Here is a 6,000-nt window from a genome sequence, read left to right as displayed (position 1 = left end):
TACCCATGAGAGCACCCGTAGTGATTAAGGATTGACTTGGAATTTTTGGTTTTGGCCTGTGAGGTTTATTAGTTTTAAGCAAATTGTTAGTGGTTTGTTAATTATGAATGGACCTTTCTGACCATTACTTAGGAATTTTGAGTGTATAAGTGCTTGAGGAAAGATAATTGATGAAAAGTGAAAAGTAAAAAGGGATAAATGTTGGATAAATTTGGTTAAAAATGTTAAAAATTTATTCTTATTTTATCTAGTTTAGTATTTGTTTCGAAAATGACAATGCAACTTATTTGTGTCAAGAGATGAAGAATAACGGTATTTAGGGCTTTAGGGTAAAATGCGAGAAAAATGGTTTAATTAGAGATTAGGATATAAATGGCTTCATATTTTATGTTTATGGCTTTTTGACTCTCTTAAAGAAGTGTTATACTCATAAGTGCTACGTATGTAAGCTTGAAGAGGAAAAATCACAAATCTCTGACTCCAATGGACCCTTTAAGGGGTGGCTGTTGCTGACTATGGTGTGAATGGTATTGCTTTATGTCATGAGTTAAAGACTTCCTACAACAAATCATTCATCATCGATCACATCATTATTCATCCGCTACATCATACATTGCGGGTTCTACAAAGTCACAAATTGAAGACGAGGAAGACATTCAAAGAGAATGTTCATGTTTAAAAAAAAAGGCAGAAAAAAGAAAAAAAGAATGCTTATGAGATCCGAGCTTAAGTAGTAGTTTCTAAGACTCGAACTGATAGATCCTTTGGGGTGCTAGATCACCTAACCACCTAAGACCTTTTTCCGGTTTGGGATCAGTTGGTTGAAGGTCCGCTACACGGGTCAAGGACGTTACTATCTCAAGGCAAGGTGGTCATCTTTAGGTACTCGTCTCATACCTATGCAGCAGTGATCACCTTTGGCTCATGATGTGGGAAATACCTAGTAAGACTAGATCTTGGGGAGAGTTACCTTTGCGGGGTACTTTGGATAAGAGAGATGTGACCAGTATGTGGATAGCTTGCATATTTAGAAATTATAAGCATGAAATGGAATCAAGAGAGTTAAAAAGTTAAACGGGTTTCTCTACATAAACACAGGTATGAATCTGTTTATAACTGGATCTTTGATTAAATTGTGAAGTATTGGTATTTGCAATAGCGCCTTAAATATTGTTAGTAGGCTATCTTGATGCGAATAAGGGTCATGATTACAAATACTAAACCTTATAACGTAAGATTGTTTTTATCATTTGTAATCATTTTACACCAATTGTATTTGAATGTTTATTGGTGATTAGTTATTGAGGTTGGAAAGTTAAGTCTTAAGGGTTGATTGATGCAAAGAAAAGAAGGATATTGAAAGCCTAGTAATGTGATTTTTAGGGGAAGCTAAATGAAAAGAATTTAGGCTTTGAGATGAAAGGTTTCAGTTAAGAAGTAAAGTTGTGGAAATTTTTGAATTTTGAGTTCTCAACCCAAATTGTCTTTACATCTCAATTCATGACTTAGAAAGAATGTTTTATGAAAATTTGTTTGCGATAATGGCCACTTAGGATATTGTTTTTGAAATGTGTTTGAATGAAAATGGGGGGAAGAAGGGGGGTACGTTTGATGGTTTGTATGTTGTTTTATAAGTGACAGGAATACGAGAAATTGTTTTGTGAGAAATAAGCTTATTCGTGAAAAGATGAAGTGTACGAGAGCTTGTGGAGGATTGACTTGAAGGCTTGAATCTTGCGGAAATTTGTTGAAGATTATACGTACAGTTATTGTTTCGAGATTGACTTGCTAGAGGACAAGCAAGGTTCAAGTGTGGGGGATTTTGATAACGCCATTTTTATACATATATTTTGGGCGTTATCTTGTTCCATTTGCTAGTATTTTGAAGACTTTGATTAAGATATCGAGTTATTTGAGTTTAAAATGAAGAAAGTGTCAAGATATGGTTCGTTGGCTCATTATTGTTGATTTTATTGAAGATATAGCCAAAACGAAGTTAGAGTTGAAGATAAACGTGCCTCGGGTGAAAAAATCAGTTTCCATCGCTTAAGGATGAGGTTTATCGCGTTTTGGTCATCATGTTACGTGATGAAGTGCATCAGAACACGACATGGAAAAAAGGGCATTCTGACCATTCTGTCGCGTTTCAATGGGCTTTGTCGCGTCCTGGTCATCGCGTATCGCGATGAGGTTGTCGCGGATCGCGATGGGTTGTCGCGGATCGCGACTTGGGTCGGTTCCAGCTGTTTTTCCAGCTTCTATAAATAGACGAATTTTACCCCAATTTAGGGCATGCAGTTTTTATTCCGAACTTTAGCCTACAGCAACTTTAGTTACGAATTTCTTTGTCTTTTTTCATTATTTTACAAGGGTTTAAACTACAATATCATTCTTGGTTAGTTTAATCTTTATATTAACTTTTATTACTTTTATTAATTTGTTCTTCATTCAATTCAATGATTATGTTTAATTATTCTTCTTATTTATTTGTTCTTTGCTTTACCATGAGTAGCTAATTATTTAGTATTCGCTTAGATGCATGAACCTAGGTGATGGATTGCGATCTTTTGGTTAACAACAATTAATTAAAATTACATAATTATATGTCTAGCTAAGATCCACCGTTATTAAAGCTTATTGATTGTTAGATCACGGAAGTTATTGATTAACTAACGACAGTTAAATTGATTAACAGCTTTTACTAGACTATTGAACGTGAATAATTTAGGAATACGTGAGATTTTACAAGGGACACGGATAATAAAATTAATCGTATAGTGGTTGAGCTTGAAATTAGTTGCAATAATTGTGAGGTTGTAAGGGACACCAAACCAACCTAAGTTAGATTATAATCTTGAGTAATATCATTGTGAATTGGTTAGTAACTCTAGGTTAAAGATAGTTATACTTAGGTTGCTAGTCTTAAACTATAGGAATTGAAAGATAAATACAGTGTCACATCATTGTAATTGTTTAATTAACGGGTTTAAACGAGCAATCCTAGCCTAGGGAATTGAATCTAAGTGGATACGTTTGCTTCTTATTGAGTTAAGTTTAATTTACTTTCATGTTTAATCAGTTTTACAACAAAACTCCCCTTTTTTAAATCTTAGAATAATTAATAGTTCAAGTTTTCAATTACCTGCTCTCTGTGGAACGAATTGGTCAAATACTTATTTAATTACTACACGAACTGGTTATAGTTGCCTGTATTGTGTGATAATCAATAGGTATTTAGCTAATAATTTAGAGTACGAAATTACACATCAGTTATCGAATAAGTTAATATCTAAGAGCGGGAATTAATTCCGACGATGATCGGAGCATTGATCAGAATAGAGTTAACGACTGGAGTAATGCTACCGTAGTTGATTTGGGCAGAGTAACATTAATGCATCCAGTGTTGTGGAATGAATGATCCTGTTCGCGTATTTATACGTGTTATGAGGGAATGATGACGTGGCGCATGTCCCTTTCATGGTTGTAACAAACTTTGCCAATCCCGAGGGGTGACGTGGCACCTGTCCCTTTCATGGGAATAATTGAGCAGATCCTAACAAACTTTCCTAGATTCGTGGGCTGACGTGGCATGTAACTTGTTTGCATGCTTGTTTCGGGATGAAGTGTCTGTTCCGGGACAGTGCACTTTCTCCGGGACGGCGTGTTTGACCCGGGAAGGTGTCTTTATGTCGGTTTGGAATACCGAACCGGGAAGTGGTGACGGTACTGGTGGCATGTTGGTTCCGGCTAAGGCATCACGGTGCTCTCAGTCTAGCCGGGAAGGTTTTACTTTCTACTTATTCCAAGTGTTTTTGCACGGTTATAATCATCATGACTGGCTACATGATGTCGGTTACGTGTATGCCATCCGGGCTGGGTTTTTGTATGACATTCCTGACTAGCCGTTCGTCCGTCGTGGTAAAGTTGCTGAGATGATGCCAGATGATTGTTGGGAAATTGCCCTTCTTCCGGGACGGACGGTTCCGGTTAAGATCCTAGCCGGGATGCTTATTTGTTTTGAGACGGATCATTATGCGTATCATTAAGTCCCCTAGTTTGATTGTGGTAGCCGGAACGGTTATCGTCGTCAAACTTTTCAAAACGATGCCATGCTTCCGATTGGATGTGCATTTAATGTTTGTCAGCGTGAAAAGATAGTTTCTGCAAATACGCCCCTTTTTTGTGTTTTTTCCATTTTTCAACTTTTTAGAACAGCGTTCGAGGGACTTCTTTTTTCAATTTTAATCATTGCTTTTGCCAATCCATCTTATGATCTGAGCCGTTGGATCAATTTTCTTAAAACATATAAATAGCTTCCCTTTTCCAATATTTTTACTTTTTACAGCCTTCGTACCCTAAACGTTTCTTCGTCAAAAAACCAACAGTTTTTACGAAAGAAGGTACCTTTTCTGTTTCCCTCTTTTTATTGCTTTGCTTTTTTGTATTTTCGTATATATGGCGGATCAGTCTTCCACTTCTACTAGTGCTCCCGAATCTTCTTCCAAACCTTCAGTAGATGTTAGTGGTATCATGAGTCAAGTGTGTGATGGATATCTTGACGAAATGGTTCGAAGGTACCCGTTTTTGACCCGTTATACATTGAAGGTGTTTGATGCCATCCACCGGGCCCATAAGCCTCCCTCGGGCATGGTTACCATTTATGGTGCAACCATTAGCGTGGGCAACTTTCGATTGCCCTATTATGAATTCATGTATCAATTCTTTACACACTATGGAATAGCGCCTGCTCAGGTACATCCCCATGCGTACCAAAAATTGGTAATGTGGGAGATGTACCTTAATCATTATCATATTCTTCCTACTGTTAGCATGTTTCGATTCCGTTTCTTCATCTCAAGGTCTGAGATTGGATGGTTTACCATTAAACAGAGAGCATTGTTCAACTTTACTGGAGACATGGATATTTCGTTAAAGGAGTGGCGGGAGTCTTTCTTTTTTGTCGATAGCAAAGGACTACCGCCACGATTTGTTGAGCATTGCGAATGGGCAGTCAATGTGAAAAAGGGAGCCAATAAAATCCAGAATCTGAATGCTGCCGAGAAGGCATGCATATTAGCCATCCGGGAGTTCAGGTTTCCCCAACGGCCATACCCGGAGGCTATGCTTGTTTTGGGAGGAGTTAGCCACCAATGGCCAGATCTGAATACCAAGCCTGTCCTTCGTTTTAAGGAAGTAGGTGAAGATTGATCCTAGCCAGCTGCTATGTCGCCTAGTTTATTAATCGTATACTGACCTCGTTTGTTTTTGATGTTTATACAACAGTAATGGAGTTTGCTATTGCGATGGCTTTTGGTGACCTGGCGGAGATCCGGGTGGATAGTGTCCCGGTCAATCCGGGAGCTGAGCCAAATGTCGCTCCCCAGGACCTGGAGTAGAATGTTGGCGATGGGGCCGACTTTATTCTTCCCGGTCTGGATGTGCCAGAGGGGCACACGGTGGTGAAGAGGAGGATACACGAGCTTCCTCCACTATGGAAGAAGGCCAAAGGTAACTATCTTGTTTCGATAAACCAATCTTTCCTAATATTTTGACTTGTCTCATGCTTAACTTTCTTTTAAAATATTTGTTTTGCAGCTGCCGCCGAGCCATCTGTTGGTGCCGGTACAACCGAGACGGAGCCCATAAATTTGGGTAGAGAGGGTGAACAGTTTACCCTAGAAAGCTTTGATGACCTTCACTTCAATATCTCTGCAGGTGATGATATTGTCCGTGCCTTCTTTCAGCTGGATATTGATTATCCCGGATGCAAGAGTGTTTTGGAGAAGGGGTAGTCTTCGTCCCTTCGCCAAGCAGTTTCTGCCCTCCCCCGGGAACACTCCAAGGCTATCCGAGCCCGGGCGCTCATGGCGATTAATAAACTTTTTCTGGACGGTTTTGACCGGGAGGAGCAGGTGGCGGACCTGGAGTGCCAGCTGAAAACCGCCCGTAATGAGCTGTCCCTGGCACCCATGGCTCGAGAAGCTATTAAGAGCTTAGAGA

The sequence above is a fragment of the Rutidosis leptorrhynchoides genome, chromosome 11, assembly GCF_046630445.1.
Source record: "Rutidosis leptorrhynchoides isolate AG116_Rl617_1_P2 chromosome 11, CSIRO_AGI_Rlap_v1, whole genome shotgun sequence".
Taxonomy (NCBI): Eukaryota; Viridiplantae; Streptophyta; class Magnoliopsida; order Asterales; family Asteraceae; genus Rutidosis; species Rutidosis leptorrhynchoides.
This window is presented reverse-complemented; position numbering follows the sequence as displayed.